The following is a 19,940-nucleotide window of genomic DNA, read 5'->3' on the forward strand; positions in this document are numbered from 1 at the left end:
ATCTATTTCTCTCTTTTTTCTATTTCTTTATTTATCTTTTTCTAAATGTGATTGTTTGAATGTAAAAATGTGTTTGTGCGTTAGTGCACCCTTTATTGGCTAACCCAAGCTTCTCCATTCGCAATTTGCCTCGATGTTGCACCCCCATTTGAACCCCTGACAACCCGGTATTGCACTCAACACCCTCCGCTCCGTAGCTCCCGGAGCCATTCCTAGCTAAATTTAATATGAAGGGAAGAATGTTTGGAATTAGGAGCTTCCATTCTATGCTCAGTAGCTTTTCTCTATCTTTTCTCTTAAAAGTTCCAACGCCTCTTTCTCTCTTAAAATTTAAATATTGCCTCCCCTCCGATAGGCCTAACTCTTACTCCGTAAATTGGGCCTGAAATATTCTCCCCCTTCCCTCTGTGAGTGAGACTAGGCCTAGTGTCTGTTGGCTTACGCTTCCCTTGACTCTGGCTGTCACCCTTGCCCTTCACCCACAGAAATATCATGATGCAAACGCACACTCAAACACACACAGACCCACTCACACACGCACAATGTCTCTCTCGCTCTCTACTTTTTAAAACACCCTCTGAAGTCTGGGCCCCACGAGTGTCAACCTTTCCTTTTCTCTTCCTTCTTTCATTTTCCCCGCCTTTTATTTTCTCTCCGAAAAAAAATCCACCGTTTCTCTATCCACATCACGTACCCGGCTTACCACCCCCTTCCCTTCCTCTGTCTCTCTTTCTCTCCTTTTCTACAGGTTTCACTAAGTGAATTTTCATCTCAGTCATTTTGTGCGCCATCGAAGTCGACAGTACAAGCCAGATATAATTTCTAGTTGGAGATAAAAGTACAGTGTTTTATCAAATCCCCACGGTGTTGATTATTAATAGTCATATTCCTATATAAAAATACGAATTATAATAGTTTTATTTTTACTATACTTGTGAAAGAAAGCTGGGTGACAACCAATATTTTAAAAATGAAGTGCTGTAAAAGTGGTCGGAAATAAATTCTGCTAAAGTGTCCCACAATACATTTGTTGACGTCAGTGAAGTGCGTAATTTTTTATGATTTACTGATCTGTTCAAGTTCATAGCTTTCAACATTGGATTTGGAGTTTGATCTGGTGATACGTGGTGACAGATATACATTTTTTTATAAGTGAAAGGTATTTTTTATTCTTCAAAGAAGTGTAACTTTAATATGTTCTCTTTGTATTTGTTTCTATGGGGATTCAATGTTAAAGTTTCATTTTTTAATCCCAATGGTTCATGTGGACTGACCAATCATATATATTTATTTAAAAGTGATGATATGATAGACTGTAACCCATATAAAAATTAATTATTTTCCCATTCAAAAATTAAAACAAAATAAAATTTTTAGAGAAATCGAAATTGTTTTGGAAAGATTAATTCAGGGCTTTGTAGACTTCTAACTAATTTTCATAATTATCAAAGGTTGTTTTACAGGCAGCTGAGGCGCGGCTTCCGAGCCCTGGATTAATTAACTTATTCCTACCTCACTGACTCAATCAAACAAAATACCTATCAAAACACTTCATATATGAGTATTTAAAAAAATATAGTATGATTTCACAAACAAATGAATACTAAGTATAATACTTTATTTTTATAATGTTTACTATCTATTTCAGCCAGGGTTGGCATAAAAAACCCAAGTAAAAAACCCAAGTTGGGTTTTATTGGGTTTTTTAACTCAAAAAAAACCCAAAAAAAACGGGTTTTTTTTAGATGTACCTTTTGTCGATAATGTTAACTCTATTTTGACTCATAAGGAGTACTATTTACAAACAAATAATTGATATTATAAAAACATTTTATTTTAACTATTGTATAACTGAATTTAAATGCTTATTTTTATATACAAGTAACGGAATGTCTGTCTATATGTACCAAAATAACTCCCTAACCACTGAACCGATATGGTTCTCAATTACAATTAGCTTCTCACGGGCCCGTTGAAGATTTTTATCTAATTTTTTTTTTTTTTGGGGGGGGGGCAGATTTCTCTTAGGAGATTTGTGGTGCCCTCCTCCAAAATTGGAATAAACCTTCCCTGGACCTATGAAAAGCTACCCTGTACAGGAGAACCATACCAATTCAGCGGTTAGCGAGATCCTATGGTACAGACAAACATCCTATATCTTAAAATTCCTAGGTAATAATCTTTAGAAAACAATAAAACCCAAAAAACCCGGATTTTATTAATAAAACCCAATGGGTTGGGTTATTTTTAAAAAACCCGGGTTTTTACCAACCCTGATTTCAACTTATATTCATATAAAAATTTTCAGAAAATATTTATGTTTTACTTGTTTTTTTTCTATTCTATATTTTACATATTTATTTGTTATTACTAATTCAGAAATATGCAAGAATAACAATTATAAGGAGAGGACTGTTAATTTTACTAATTGATTATTTAGTTGATTTGTTTCTAAACTACACCTTATTGTTTGGAGAATCTTTGTACACAGTTGAAATCAATAGAAAGATTATAACCAGTGCCTACATTAATAATTAAAACTATCCGTTACTGACTTTTATGCTTGCGGACGAGAAAATATTGAAAAGTTTTGCTTTTAAAATAAAATGTTTATTTATTAAATAAAAACCTAAAAGGTTTCAATTAATTAGAATTAAGAGCTTATTTTAGAATTATCTATGATTATAAAAGTTTTTAAAAGTTTTATAAAAGTTTTATAAAATTATAGTTTTTTTTAAAAACCTATCCATTTTTACACTTTTTAACAGCGAGTTTTTCTAAATTTGTAGCTTTTCTGTCCGGTACTGAATTTCTTAGACGTAAATTTAGACTTTTGATACTAATTTGAGCTTTATATGAAATATACTGTAATGATTAAATATTTAGGGGTATAGCAAATCTAAAATTGTGACAAGGTAGTAGTTATAAGCATACTTTTTACAGGTTTTCTTATATTAAAAGCATTGTAACTTTATAATTACAATTAATTGTGTTTCGCTTTGATGGATGTAGTCATCCTTGTTAACTTACTTCATCACAGACTATTTATCAATTTTGTATGATGTACAAGTATAATATAATAGTATAACATAATTTACGCCTAATATTATAATTGATTATCCTAACTTTTTAGGACAGGATATATACTTGATTATATCATGTTTATTTTATGTACCTTCAATCCAACAATTTTTCAATAAAAACAAGGATGACAACATTCATAAAAGCGAAGCATTGAAACGGTAGGACAAACGGACAGTAACACTTGTATAGTGTCAGAACTGAATAATCATAATATAAATGTATAAGAGTCAAAGCAAAATTGTAAGTAAATTTGTTGAAAAACTGCTTGATTTAGGATAATGTTTATGGACATACTTACATTTTTAGGACTTGATTATAGAGTTGCTTCGCTTATTATATTATACTTTGTTGTTCCAGGAATCAATATACCAAAAATCAGATCAATCGGATGATTAGATCACATAAAAAAGACCCTAATTATAGAAAAGCTTCGCTTTTAATCAGCTAAATTCTATCTAATTTCTTAAGCTAGCCTAGGAGATAACCACGAAAACATATAGATTTTTTATATCATTTAATCTAAAATTGAAATAAGAAATACATAAAATTTATGCCTGTATGTCCGCTTAGACCCCCAAATACTTAACATAAAATTTCATATAACAATTTAGCCCCTTTGCATTTAAATAAATCAATGTAGGATTTTGCATAATAAGATCTACCATAGTTTCATATAAAAGTGCCTCAGAAGCATGTATAAAATTGTAAATATCATTAGTTTATATTAGAACACTAAAGTAACAGAAGCATGTATAAAATTGTAAATATTATCAGTTTATATTAGAACACTTAAGTAACAATATGTCTGTCTGTCCGTCTGTCCGCTAAAAAAACTGTAGACGTTAAGTCTTCAATCTTCTTTTAAAGGCTAGGGTCAAAGCCACTAGTATATTTTGAAATTTCAGTGATAATGTTATTTTTATTAGTTTTATAGATAAGCGAGAGTAAATATTGATTCAAAACAACATACTGATGAAATTTAATAAAAAAACAGTTCTTCATAAAAAACGATTTTTTTGACAGTTGATATAATATACGTGGATATTATGACAAGGGAAATTTTGTCGTCAATTTAGGCTGCTACATTTGTCCTTGTTTATTGATCAGTTTTTACCTCTATCTGGAGGGGAAGTATGTAGTAAAAGGGATGGATGTGGGAGTATCGTTATATTAGCCAGCTGTAAGGACCATTTATTAGAGTAGGCGAAATGTTGCAACATCCAATTAATTATATATCAATAAGTTTGCGCCTTATAATACTTTTTAATTCCTTTTCCTATGTAAATAGCTTTAATTATAAAAAAAATCATTTTACCCATAATTGCTATTTTGTTATGAAAATTGATTTTAAAAACACTTTATTGTGCATCACACATAGCAGTACTAAGAAAAACAAGTATTAAAATGAAGATAAATTACACAAAAAATGTAGTGCAATGTTATAAGAAACATTTTTCTCGTATTCATTTGAATCCGGTGGATAGGAACCGGTTCTCATGAATACGAAAAACTATGTCTAGCATCGTATTATATCCAGTTTTCTACGAATATAGAAATGTACAATCATAAGATTAAAACCAGTTATTTTAGCCCCGAGGTGCCGAAGGCACGGGCTAAAAAATAACTATAAATAACTATTATTGATATTTTACAGTGAAATATTTAAAATATACATTAATAATTTAAAAACATAGATATGCTTATTTAACACATATCTTTATTTCACTTTAATATCATCCTGCTTAATGACTTTGTACATTCTTTTAAATACTTGATTTAATTTCTAATATAGAAAACTGCCTTTTACGTCGTATATATTGTTTTGAAAAGCAAAGATTTTATACCTTATGTTCCGTCTGTAATTGAGAGCTTTGAATGTTAGTTTAGACATACCATGACAAGAAAATCTTTAACATGGTGAATTGACTTTTCAATAGCATGGTTTTTGGGATTATGGCATAATTTTGTACTAATTACTTGAATTCATATTGATTCCTATCATGATTAGGTACAAAGAAATCATAGACGTCCAAGGGGGGGGGGGGGTAATGAGGTGATTACCCCCCCCCCCCTCCAAATAAAAAAGCTTCCCTCTATGATATAAAGATTACCCCCTCCCAAAATGAGCGTGGGGGTGCCTACGGCATCCCCAACATTTTTATTTTCAAATTTTTACCCCCCCCCCCCCCGAATGAAAAAGCTTGGACGCCCCGAAAAGAAAAAATCGAAGTATCTTTCTCTCGTTAATGCTCGTTTGTCTGACTGTCTGATTTATTTATTTTTGCTTATAAGGAAGTTTTTATCCTTGATGTCCTTGCATTAAGACACAGTACTTAGCTGCAAAAATGACTGTCTAGTGTCTGCTAACTATCAGAGTGTATATACTCGGGCTGGGTATCCGCAGCTGGCGCCGAGTTCCACCGCATTATTTGAAACAATTTTCAGCAAAAGCTATATTGATGGTAGCCGTCTGAAGCCGAAAATTAAACTTCGACCGCCTTTTATTTTGACACCGAAACCGGCACTAAAAAACAACTGCAGCTCGCAGCGTTTACTTGAACTATCTGCAACCGCAGCCCTATAAAATTACGCATATAACTGCAGCCGCCATTTTTTTGGGCAGCCCACAGCTAAACGCTAATCAAACAACAGCTTTTTAATATTTTCTACACTTAAATGCCAAGCAGCCTTTTATTGCAACCCACAGTCAAGCCTTTCTTAAATTTGACAACTGCCGAGCCCTGGAACAATTTGCAGCAAAAAGTAACATTCCTTTCTAGTCCATTTAGTCCTATGATTGAATTCCATTCATTTTTTTGGATAATTCTTATTTTCAGGTTTTTAAAAACAAATTTCTTTTCTGCAAAACTAGATTAGTATTTATTTTAAAGTACATTTTAAAATAAATTCATCTTTTTAAAGAAGGGTAAGTTTATTTTTGTTGTAGGAAATTTTTCTTTTTTTATTTTCTTTCTAAATATGTAAATTTTGTGTTTTTTCCCTTTATACCTTTAAATTCTCTCATTTGTTAGCTTCAATTTTTGTTATAAAATCTTAACTGGGTTGTACAATTTTGCAGTGTCCAAGCTTTCACACCAATAATTCTAATCTACTAAAGGAGTAATTTCTCTCATATATGTAAATCAAATAGTTATATCAAATAGTCAATTTTATAAGATTGATTGAGTTTCAATTGTTATTCAGACATTTGTTATGCAATAAAGTTAAAAATGTGGTTATCTTTAAGTAAAATATTTGACTCTGCAAAAATAACTTATTTGTACTTTATGTACTAACATTACACATGCTAAATTTTACATTCATTAGTAGCAATAACAAGCTGACAAACCCTCAAATCAAAAGACTTAAACCTGTATAAAGTGCTTTACCACAAAATGCCTGTTAGCCACTGAAACCCACCTCCATTAATTTTTAAAAAATAGGATGACGCTTGTTTTGCCCAACCTCTCCGGTGAACCTTAACCCTGCTGGGCTATCTAGTACTCATTATAACCTATCCTAACCTTACCTAAGTAATGGACAAACAAACTTCCTCCCTTTATTTTGTTTAAATAGAATAAATAAAAATAAGGGGGAGGGGAGTTCGGTGCTCAATAAAGCACTTTGAGGGATAACGCCGTATATTACACTCAGCAAAATTTTTAGCAGCATTTTTAGAAATTGTAAACAAAATAATTTAAACAAAAAAATATGATTAAATCTAATGTAAACAGTGAAGGCAAATGTGGCTTTTATGTATCATATATATTATATATGGCAGCTGTACTGACGTATTATAGACATTCGGGCATACCCTGAATATAGAGAAGATAAGATTGAGTCTTTGGGTTAATAAAAACACTTGGTAGATCCTAGTCAAGGAAAAGTCTGTTTTAATTGAAATAAAACAGATTTATTTATTGCAAATTTTAAAACAAGGATTATAACATCCATATAAGCAAAGCTCTAAAATCAGAAGGAAGAACAATAAGACTTAGAGAGTGTCAGAACTTAATAATCAGAACACTAATTTGCAATCCTATACAAAACTTGTTAAATTTATTAAATGCAGGATACAGTAAAAGGACATACTATTGGATTTGATTATAGAGATGCCTCGCCTATGATATTGTACCGTGTTGCTGCCCTTTGTATATCTTTCCTAACTGTAAAGTTATTATCATGTAAAGTGTGAAATCGACAGAACAATTATAACATGTCTAAATTAATTAACGTTACAGGCGGACGGACGGACTCTAATTATAGAAAAGCTTCTCTTTTAAAAACTATTCGACCACGTCCTTGAATCATGTTTATTTTAAAATGTGCAGGAGAATGCATTTTTAAGAACTAGCGGCTTCGCCCCTAACCTCTAGGGGATTCACCCCAAGAGGTTTGATCAACCTAATTTTTCATATTTTAGATTTAATAAGATAAAGTAAAATTTGTTTGTGGGGGGGGGGAGGGTGTCCCACCACCCAAGAAAATAGCTTAATACCATCCCAGGATCATTTAGTATATTCTCTGAAGAGTAGAGCCCAATCGGTTCAGTGGTTACTGAGATCTTAAGCTTCAGACAGACAGACATCGTACTACTACTTTGTATTATTTGTATTATATGTATATTTTTGTCTATCAATTTTTCCACCAGTAAAAAAATGAACAAAATTACTCCTCTCTCTAATACATTCTCTATCTCGAATTCGGTTAAAGGGGGGTAGCAAAAAACGTACAGGTTGTACGTACAATCTTTCAGATGCGCTTCGCGTACTCCCTTGCAAAACACTGTGCACTGCACACCACAGGTTGATATGAAGACATTAAGAGCAAAAGTCTTAATCTAATATTAAAAGTGGAGTGTCGACTCCCCCCCCCCCTCGACAAAAAAATTCTGCAATTGCCCCTAGAGCCCCCCAGGAGCGTATCCGTTTGTTATCGACATAGCTTTATTTTTGGGTGAAAAGAACAAATTATCTTCTATTGTCATAACCCTGTCGATACAAAATATGTATTTGACTTTATAAGGAACAATTAACAAACCATTGAAAAATATTTTCTTAGAAGTAGTTTGTATTAAACACTAATTAGCTGCTTTTCATTAGCAATCTTCAAAAAACAAGGATGACAACATCCATAAAAGCGAAGCACTGAAACGGTAGGACAAACGGACATTAACACTTGTATAGTATCTGAACTGAAAAATCGGAACATAAATGTATAAATGTCGAATCAAAATTGTAGGTAAATTTGTTGAAAAACTGCTTAAAAACAGGATAATATTTATGGACATACTTACATTTTTGAACTTGATTATAGAGTTGCTTCGCTTATAATATTGTTCTTTGTTGTCCCAGGAATCAATATACCAAAAATCAGATCAAACGGATAATTAAAACACTTGAAAATTTGTTGTTAAAAAAGTAGAAAAATCAACATGTTTAAAATGGACATACGGACATTCTGGTAATGATCATAGATTTGCTACGCTTTCAAAATCGTACCAAACTACTACAGGAATCATCATGCAAAGTTTGAAATCGATAGGACAATTCTAACATGCCTAAATTAACGGATAAAAGCTATCTATCTCGGACGGACGGACCGACCCTAATTATAGAAAAGCTTCGCTTTTAAAAATATTCTTAAAAATAAAGAAAATTATAATTATGACTTTTAAAGTTTTATAAGAGTTTGTAGATAATTAATGATAAAATATAAAAAAAAATATAACAAGAAGGACAACTTTCATAAGCGAAGCTATATAAATCAGATCATTGAATTTAACCTGTTAAATGAACACACTAAGCTTAAAAAATGCTTCCTGAGTTCTTACGCTTCATAATTAAATCAACCTTATTGTTATAAGAATCTTCATACAAAATGTTAACTTTTACGACGTTCGAACAATTTGATTTTAAAATTACTGCAATTAAAAATCTTATTTTAATTTCAAAGTTCTCGTTTCTCAGTAAATATTTTACGTACAAGTGTTTATAGAAAGTAATCAAGAATCAATGTAAAAGTAAAATTACAATTTATCGGAAACGCTGTTTGGTCGCTCTTTTTATAGAACATAAATTATTCGAAGTTTTCTTGGTCCCAAAATGCTATTATTAAATTGTTGGCCACTGAAAAGTCTATCATTTGATTGTTAACCACTCTGTCACTTACAAGTATATCATTGTTTATTGGCCATCCTATCAATACTGAAAAGTCTTTTCATTTTAATGTTGGCCACCCTGTCAATACTCTAAAGTTTATCATTTTATTGTTGGCCAGCCTGCGTAATGTATAGACGTACTTGTAAATCTCTGGACCCGCATATATTATACCAAAACTTTAATTGGCGAGCAAAACTTTGATTCACAAAGTTGCAAATATATGTATATACGTACAGCCCAGGAAAGGGATACCTTTACCTCTTAAAAATGTTTCAGAATATTATTATAATAGCGGCTGCGCACCCAGAGGCCTCTAGGAACAAAGGTATGGGAGAAAGTCGACCCTCAACTTTCAATTTTATTTTATTTTTAATTATGTTTTATTCTAGGAGCGATTTCTCTTTTGAGGTTGGTACTTTCCCACAAAATAGTTATATAAAAATCCTGGACCCATAAGAAGCTTCACTTTAACAGAGAATCTTATCGGTTGAGCAATTGTGATATTCTTTGCAAAAGAGAGAGAGATAGTTACTTTTATAAGAAGACTAGGTATATATTTAGTAAAATTACCAGGGTATTAGAGAAAATAACCTTGCCAAATATCTTTTTCTAAGAATATATATAGTAGGTTAAAGGAGTGAGGTTTTCTCTAAATAAAACTTTATTTGGGTACATGGCAGATTTGCCACTAGCAAAAATACAGTGATAATACTGTCATAAACACAGTGATGTAATGTCATAAACACAGTTTTACTGTTAAATTCACACCTGCATTTTTAGGGGGTATGACAAAAAAACAGTTATTGCAATGTCTTATTCAAAGTTTGGTGTCAATTATACACCTACATAAATACAAAAATACATCCATTTAATTTATGATTTGTCAATTATACACCTACTTATTGACAAAAATACATCTATTAAATTTATACTTATTTATCCATAATATTTAATACATAATATAATACAGTTAGGAGGTTGAAATCATGTTTATAAAAGCAGAAATATAATCTATGATTATGGTTTTGTCTCTATAAAAAAAGTTAATGTATAATTCCATTTTCCCCTCTCTTGATTTTTGTAATGTACCATTCCACTTTCAAAAGAGGCGAAACTGGAATGGTACATTCATGTTTACATACCAACGTATTCATAAACATTGATTAGTGGTAAAAGTGGCAGCACCCCCTTTATTTTTTCCAATTTTCCTAATCCTTATTCCCTCTCCATGAAGGCAGAGGATAAATCTTAGGAAATCTTTATCTTAACTAGTTTCTCTTTGCAAATAATTCACCTTTTTCCTTGCTACACAATTTTAGTGCACCAGCCCAACCTTCCAGGGATAATGGCCAATAAATTGATGTACATCTCAAATTAAAATTACCCCTTCTGTAGAATATAATTATTGGTTGAAACGTTTGGACATTAATAAAACAACCAATCAAAAATTCAGTTAAAGTCCCGAAGGCTATTTAGCCAACGAATAAGAAAACGTTATTATAAAACTTTGGGGACTATTGTAATAAAGAGCCCATTGTCCCCTCCCTCCCTGCTAACCTTCAACCTCTAGAAATGTGCACTTTTAAGAAGGGAGGGAGGAGTCTTTTACAACTTATAGACTTAAAGTTTATTTTCCTAAAAGTGTGTGTTTTATCCAAATATTCATCAAAAATAATCTGGTTAATAAGTTTTTTTTCTTCTTATAGGTGGCCTTTTTATTCCTACCCCCCGCTAGAAAGAAATACCAATATCAAATAAAAATTTGGTCCAGCTTTTTATAGTACCATTGAATAGGAATTACTTTCTCTCATGCATAAAAAAGATTTTACGATTAAAGTGAGTGAAATAAAATTAGCATAAACTTTTAAGGAAGTTCGTTTTACCTCCAATTGACTTTTCCTCTAAATTTCCCTAAAATATATACAAAATTAAAATAAACAGTCTGAATTAAAGGTACAATTTATATGCATCTATATGTACTGAAAAAATTAATTTGCAAATTTTTGCGATGTTAGATTTTAAAAGTGTTTAATAGGCATTTTTAATAATGTAAATCAAATGCAAAGATGCTTAAGAACGCAAACTTTTTCCATCTGTCTGCCTGTCCGTCTGTCTGAAGCTTAAAATCTCAATAATTGCTGGACAGATTGGGCTCTGCCTTTAAGGGATTATCTCTTCTGGTAACTCAACTGTTTTATTCATTTACTAAGGGGGGTAAAAGGACAGTACACCCCCTTTCGGAAAAATATCAGATAAGAATAGGGGTGAGGTTACTGGTATATAAATAATTTTAAAGTAAAATAAAAATAAAAATTTATTACGTATTGAATGATAAATATACCATATTTATAATTTTTTTTTATAAATTGCAGACAAGTTTTTTAATGAATAATTTTAAGAATTAACACATGTAACTCATTATCTTTTAATATACATAGAAAAATCAATATATGTAAATATTATCAAATACAAATATGGCTTATTTTAATGAAAGTCGTTTGATTTTTCTTTTGATTTATTTTATATTTTATAATATAATACGCAATTTGTTTGTTATATGTGCTACTTTTGGATATAATTGTTCTTTTTATTTATAGGTTAAGTAAAGTTTAGTCAACTATAGAAAAAAAAATTTTCTCAGGGCTCGGCAGCAGAGTCCAATACTGAACACAACTCTAAGCGACTGTATTCGAAATTTGGCTCACCGCCGTAATAATCCTGGCGGCTCCATGAAGTACAAAAAGCGAATCTCGGCTGCTGCATATTGTATATTTTGGACTTATCATTAGCTTAGGTTATGTTTTGAAAATGAACAACAAAGTGTAGCTTCAGGTGCCAAGCCTTGGGTACTTTACTGAAAACTAGAAAAGAAATCTTTAATCTGTAATGTAAAACTTGCCTAGTAACTTGTGTTGTTATACTATAACTATCCATCAATACATTACTTTAACTTTAACTTTACTGCAATCCAGAGTTGGGGAGTTGCACTTTATTCAAGCAAAATCTCATAAATAGCTCCTTAACTATATGTTGTAGTGTATACTGTTTCTCTTGAAGGCTATAGAGGGAAAAAATAAGTAAGACTAAAAGAAATAAATCAATGGATTTTTCGACCAAAATATAACATAATAAAATAATGGATTATAAAGAGATTCGTGGATATTATTTAGCTCTAAAAGATTCAGTAAGAATCATTGACTTATGATTTTAAAGATTTTTTTCGAAGTTTAGCATGTTTGTTCAGCATATTAAAACTAATTTACCCAATATTTTGGCATTGATAATAAAAATCTAACTGTTACTATCATCTTTTTTTGCCATGGAGTATCTATGATGTTTCGGCTCCACATCAATGCTGCAATTTGCGCCGCAGCCTTTCAGTGCAGATTTTACAAAACTTTCTACTTACACCTTTCACTCCTTTATACATTATTTGTCAGATTTAACTTTCAACAAGAAGGGAAATATGTTTGAAAGCGAAGCTTAAAATTATAGAATAATATAATATCTGTTCTATTGTAGAGTAGCACTTGCATTAATCTTTCTGACTTTCTGATTGACGTAGATTGTGACTTTCAATTTCCTGTGTCGTACTTTGTTAAAAAATATATTTTCAACAAACCAAGAAAATGTGCAAAAATAATCATTAACCTTCTCCTAAAAATATTTTGAAGTTAGGCTTAACCCTTTAGGGTTTCTAAAGACCCCACATAAAAAATAGTATTAATTATAAATAAACAAATAACTCCAAAAAAATTCAAAATATTTCGAAGTGGAGAACGCCTCTGTTTTTATGCCTGTCTGGTCACTAATGCTCGCCCTCTCAAGATGACAACAACTGCTTTAGTTTACAAAGTATATCGCTCCTTGCATTGCAACAGAATCTTATTTCAGTCAGTAGGCAAACACCAGTTTGTTCCAGTTGTACAGAGGCAGTTCTATTACTTGAATATTTCTCATTTAAACAGAAAAAATTCAGTTAATTTATGTTCTATACAATGGCTATGCTACTTATTGAAACAATTGTTCTTGATTCTCCTATATATTGCCATGCTACGCCACAATGCATGTGATTACTGGCCTTAGAAAGAATCTTCAATTATTAATTGCCAGCAATTTCATGGGATTCAGGGATAGAGGAAATAAACGTATAATTTTTAAAAAATAATGACCTAATATTTGGTAAATGAAAGGTGATATTAAAACTATTTATTATTAACTATTTATTTTCCATGGTATTTAGAGAATCAGCTTATAGTGCCTCAAAAAAAAAATACAAACGACCAATGATAGGCCAGTATAGATTTTACTATCGGCCAATTAAAATGTATACTGGCCTATCATTGATAATTTGTATTGTATGACGTCATTTTTTATAGGCACTATAAGCTGCCACAAAGAGAAAATAATTTATTTTCATTGATCCCTCCCTTCCAAATAAAGGACAGTTTTATCAGTACAAATAAGTTGAATGCATTGATTTATGCAAAGTATAGTATACTTATTGATCATTCTTAAGTCCTTGAAATTAAACAGCTATAGACGGCTTTCTAATTCTTCCAAAGGGTAAACTATATACAAATGCTATTTATTTTTTAGTTACCTTTTATAAAAAAAAACTTAAAAAGATAAGAATTTTAATAATACAATCAAACAATTTAACTAAAAAGAATATTAGGTAACGTAGCTACTCTTTAACTAGAGTTTGTACGTACATTTGTCCGTTTGTGTGTTTAAGTAAATCCAACGAAAAGGAATTTTTTTACAATTATTGCCTATATAAGAAATAAGCCAACTATAAAACATGTAATTTTAACACTTTTAACTTACTTTAAAATTTGCATTTATTGGTCTCATAAAAATATGTTGATAATGGTCCTTATATTTTTCATCTCATGTAGTAAATTTGCCCACTAATTATTTATACAGTGAAAACTTTGCTAAAGTTTAAAATTTTCCCGCATATTATTTGCATATAACACAACTATTTCAATAATTCTGGTTTCAATTTTATTAACTATTGTCTGCGACCAGAAATCTAAAGGAGTAAGACAATAGCCGATAAATTGATGTACATCTCCAATTATGATACATAAATTTACTCTTTCTGTAGATTATAATTATTGGTTGAAACCTTTAAACACTGACCTCAATTAACCAACCAACCAAAGTTTAATGAAAGATCCCAAAGTTTTTGAGCCAACGAATACAAAACGTTAATATAAAACTTTGGGGACGAGTGTAATAAACAACTCAATGTCTCTTCCCTCCCTGCCCTGCGACTCTAGCATCAACGGAACTAGGAACGAGGGTGCATTACAAAAGCCTAAAACCACGTTTTTCATGATTACTAAATTAAGAATTAACTTGATTCTTCAATATTTCAATTTATTAAGTTCCTTTTTTACTATTGCAGCTGTTATTTGGTGTAATGAGTGGCGCAATACTTTGCTTTGCTTTTTTAGTGGCTGTAACACAACTTTATAATATCTTTTCTAAGGTCTTGAAGGTAATTTTGCAGCAAACAAACCTATTTTTGTATGAAGTGTGTATTTTCATAGTAGTATTTATACAAAACCACGAAAAAGGACATTTATGCCAAAACATATTTTATTATCAAAATAGAAAGAAAAGAGTTTTAAGTCTTTAAAACCGCTTGTGTTTTGGTATAATGCGGGAGGAGTAATTGTGGGGAGCGGAAAGAACACTTTCAAACCTAAAAGCTTCAAAATGCACTTAAAATTATGTCAACATTATGATTAAAGTCTCTCATTTTGATACAAAAAAGCACAAAATATTGACTTTAAAAAATTAAAAAGTGAAACACAAACAAAATCAAAGAAATTTAATGAAGCTTTATTTTTATTACTTTTAATAATAGCTGCGCCCCTGTTCTTTCAGGGCTCTGTATTTAAAGATGAACTGAGGGAGTAGAAAATTAGCCTAAAATCATGCCAAGACTACAATCTAAAACTAGCTTAAATGGTCCAGAAGCTAGCAAGATCTTTAGGTACAAAAAAAACCTTCTTACTTTTTATAACAGTATTATTATCATTATGATTCTGTGAAATATTTTGAACACTGAAATGTGTATTGGGTATATGTTTGTGTGTCAAAACCAGTTTATTTGATAAGCATTATGTTTTCAATATCAGCTAATATCTCACCCTATTGTTTATTATTTGTAAAGCACAGCTGCTCTATACATCATAAATATCAGTATGTCTTTCACTAAGATCTCCTAAAAGGCAAGTATTATTGTTCTGCAATGACGAAGGAAGTTTTATATTGACCATGGGAAGATTTAATGCTGTTCGAAAGATACACGACATATTCTAAGAAATATGGCTCCCAGAGAAAACATTTGCCTCTTTTTCAACAAAAAAATAATGCGATAGGGGCTTTAAGTCTTTTAGATGTTTTAATTAATGTAAGGATCCCCTAGATGCTAGAAGTTCATAAGTTCAGTATTATATACCTATGTCTAAAGATTTTTTTTGTCTTTAGAAATTTTACTCGGGGAATCAATTTAACTTAAATATTCGAGACCTTATCCAGTTGTCGTATAACATTTAGAAAACTGCCAGCAAAATATATACTCATTATTGCTGAGCTACTTTAAACATATTTGTCCTTGTTATTTTTTATCAAGTTATAACGCAGAAAAAGAGATAGTATATAATATGTCTTCAAGGAGGGAGAGGACAGTGGCCATTTAAAAAATATATAACATCCTTATACCCAAATATTTACAAGCAACAAAATCGTAGAATGACACATTGTCTCATAGTACATTGTAATATCTATGTTACCCTGTCCTGTAACAATATTTATGAACAAACAAACATGTTTTGTGTCTACTATCTAAGTACGCTTTATGTTTTGAAAGCGTCATTTCATAATTTTTAAATAGTTTAAAGGATATAAAGATAGGTCAAGGCTAGATAAATATTTTCTTTAATCAGCTAAGTACAAAAAGTACGTCAAATTAAGGAAATAATGGGATAAGAAAATAACTAAATCTTTCTCAGAAATAACTTTCAGGGAACAGGATTATACGCGAAATTTAACAGGAACTAATACATTAAAGAAAAGATAGACGAAGAAAGAAAGAAAAGAGGAAAGATTAAATAGTCTTAAATTTTTCAAGTAATATAAAAATGATCCAACATTAACTTTATTTACAATCTATTTTATCTCAGAAGAAATTGCTAAAGATTACGCTTTTAAACTAGCAAACTTATTATATTTGTTGAGATACTGCAATGCAGTAATGCTTTGCTAATCTTTTATATGCATTTTTTTCTAAAAATCTTTCTTAAAATTAAATTTAAAACTGGGGATTGTTGAACTTATACTAAATTTATCCCCTTCTTTTAATTCATACAAGAACGAAGCCCAATCTGTACCACTTTTGATTCCTGTGACGTAATAAAAATGAGGGAGTCTCCATCTCTTTTTTAGGGGTTTTCTTTCCCACTTCTCCTCTCATCTCCCTCATTTATATGACGTCACAGGAATCAAAAGTGGTACAGATTGGGCTTTGTCCATACAAGGCGAGGTATTTAATTTTAATGTGTATTAAGTTCAAAAAGAACCATTTCTTAAAGTTTTGAAGTTCATCATAAAAAATAACAAGGTTGACAACATACATATCAGACACAAATTAGAAAAACAGACGGTCATAATTAATGGTACTGATTAAAGAGTTGTACCTAATTGTAAGATTAATAGTATGCTTAGTTTGAAAGTGATAGGTTAATTCTATCATGCTTATATCAAGAAGAATATCCAATAACAACTAGCAGAACGATACTAAATAAAGGAAAAGATTTGCCTTTAATTAAGTTTGTCTATTAGTATATGTCAATATGATAACAAATATTTTCTACATAGATATTTTAATATATTTATAAATATGTATTTATTATTTGGATTTTTCCTTGAGTTTGATATTCAGAGTTCAGAGTAAATTAAAACGAGGATTACAATATCTCAAAATGTTTAGCTGAAATCATAAGATTCTCATGTTTTAATAGGAATTTGCCAATAACAAAGTTTTCTTTGCTGTTCATCATTTGGAAATTTAAGGACCTTCTAGGATATAAAACATTTATAGAACTTTTCTGAAGCTTTGCTGGAAATGATAGCAAGATCGGATCAGTGGATCAGCTAGAACATTTGCTGCATGCAGGTAGAAAGATACCAGACAAACATACATTCTGTTATAAAATGTCATAAAAATGATGGAGATGAGAAGGAGAAGTGGGAAAGAAAACCCCGCAAAAAGAGATGGATAATCCTTCATTTTTATGACGTCACATGGCTGATTTTAGAGACACTTTGTCCAGTTAGTACAAAATGAAAAGACTTATAGAGTAGCTGCATTTTCGAAAAGGAAATAGAGTTATTCATATTGATATTGAGAGACATATCAAACTCAAAGAATTTTAATTTAAATTCTTAGTTCATCCTTTCTTAAGGAAAGAAACAGAGTTTTTGCACTTTATTTTTTGTATCGAAACTTTTCTATGGGTGGGGGTTTTCGTTAATTTTAAGATATCATCTAGAAAAACCAAGGTTTTGTAATGGGATGTTAACCCTTTGATTTAACGACACTTGTCTGGAAGTTCTAACTGCGTAAGGTTATAATTTCCACTGCTCAAGGCATTTCTCCTGCTAAAACTGCACTCGACAGACATGTCAGGAGTAGGAACCATTTTAACGTCTCTAGTATGATGAGCTTCGGTGCAGACTCGAACCCGACACCTCCCTTGTAGCAAGTAGACACGCTAATTTACTCCTATTCCGCGGGTTTAGTATATATCAGCCCGTCAAACGGATTGTTCTTTCTAGTTGGAGAAAGGACCACATTTGTTGTTGAAATATTTAACCTACATTTAAACTCACTTCCAGCATTACAGTACACACATAGTTATGGATATAATTGATATTGTTATTAATAATATTTATAAGTTACTCTATAGTTAGTTATGTACTGCTTGCTACTATTTTTTGCGCATTCCGCAATGTACCATGTTGCATAACCATAAGTATAACCAGTACTTGAATATGTTTATCTGTCGATGTTTATTCCAAGTCTGTGTGTGCCTTAAGATCTTTCTAACCGCTGAAAATGTTCTCCCACACTGTAACCTTCTGATATGTCATTGTCCAGTATAGGTTTGTGACTATTTTTGAGGAATTCATCTCAACCACCCCCCCCCCCTAAAAAAAAGGAAAATTGCGGACAATTGTTTATGACACACAGTAATAAATCTTAATTTAATGAAAATTTTTAAGATGCACATTGTGTAAAAGTGTACTGTTAACGGTAAAAGTTAGACCAACAATATTGAATTGCAGTTGTTTATACAGTTAACACCATACCACACAAAAACTTCTCACTCAAAAATGTTAGATGAAGTTAAGAAGATACATGAAAATATGCAAAATTTTAATGGCGTTTTAATCATTACTTTTATATAAAAGTAAGAAGATGTCTGCTAGTCTGATTGTACAGAATGATCTCGCTAATCGCTGGACCAATATGGTTGAGGGCCACTAATTTTAAAAATGTGTTTTAATATACAGTTATAAATAGTATAAAAAAATCAAGGACATTTGTTAGTTTTCTTTGAAGGTTGAGTTATTTTAGATAAGCTGTACAAAGATCAGAAAGAGTATTAGTAAATCAAAAGTTATTACTTGCAGTATAGAATAGTTTATATATTAAAAAAAAACTTTTTCCTTAAATCAATTTTCATAATCATAATAAATATTTCCTTTTGTAAATTATAACTTTAGGGTTATCCACCTCCCCATTTTTACACCTTCAAGGCCCTTATCCCTAAAACAAATATCTGTGAATGCGCACGCTTAGATCTCGTTCGTGCAAATATTAAATTTTATATGAATTTTTTAAGAGAATAAGTTTTTACAATTTAGCTTACAACCCTTAACACATTTAAAACTTATTTTACAAATGGATTTTCCCGGGTTTTCATAATAATTTTTGAATTAATTCAAAGAGGCATATAGTATTTGCTTTAATTGGTTATTTGCCCTTATAATCTTTATAAAAACTTGCGTAAATTCTCTGACTTATGGATTCCTATAACCAAAACCATGATATACCTTTTCAAGATTTTTATTATTATATTAATACAAATTAGAATAATATCTGTCTGTCTGTTTGTTTGTCTGTCTGTTTGTTTGTAGCGAAGGATCTCGCTAACCGCTAAACCGATCGGGTTCTCCTTTACAGGGTAGCTTTTCATAGGTCCCGTGAAGGTTTATAACTATTTCTTGGGGGATGGGACACCCCTACCCCCCAAAAAAATGAACCCTCCCCCCTCAAAAAAAAATTCTTTTAAATCTAAAACACGAAAAATTTGTTTGATCAAACCTAGGGGCGAAGCCGCTAGTCATATTAATAAAGTTCAATGTGTGTTTTAAGAGCCATTGTCCTTTCTCTTCGTCACTATAATGTTATTATTTTGGATTCATCATAAAAGACAAAAGGGTCTAGAAAAATGTGAAAGGTTTCATGATGCATCATCAAATGCCAGACTAAGGTCAAACTGCAACTTTTTTTTTAGAAGAAATTAAAGTTATTTTTGAAATAATTTTAAGACTTTTTGATGCAATATGATTTTTAAGATCTCTGAAATGTCTGGAATTATTAGGTTGTGC

The 19,940-nt window shown here is 31.0% G+C and overlaps 1 protein-coding gene across 7 annotated transcripts in view; it reads left to right on the plus strand.

The window, feature by feature from the left end:
- The first annotated feature begins 773 nt into the window (after nucleotides 1-773).
- The window catches only part of LOC145311863 (uncharacterized), an 83,691-nt gene continuing 64,524 nt past the window's right edge, over nucleotides 774-19,940 (plus strand). For all 7 annotated transcript variants that reach the window (XM_080150873.1, XM_080150877.1, XM_080150875.1 and 4 more), the window contains exon 1: nucleotides 774-1,159. The gene's annotated coding sequence lies outside the window, so the exon portion shown is untranslated. The remainder of the gene's footprint in view (nucleotides 1,160-19,940) is intronic.

The sequence above is a fragment of the Acartia tonsa genome, chromosome 2, assembly GCF_053477335.1.
Source record: "Acartia tonsa isolate MP-2025a chromosome 2, ASM5347733v1, whole genome shotgun sequence".
Classification (NCBI taxonomy): domain Eukaryota; kingdom Metazoa; phylum Arthropoda; class Copepoda; order Calanoida; family Acartiidae; genus Acartia; species Acartia tonsa.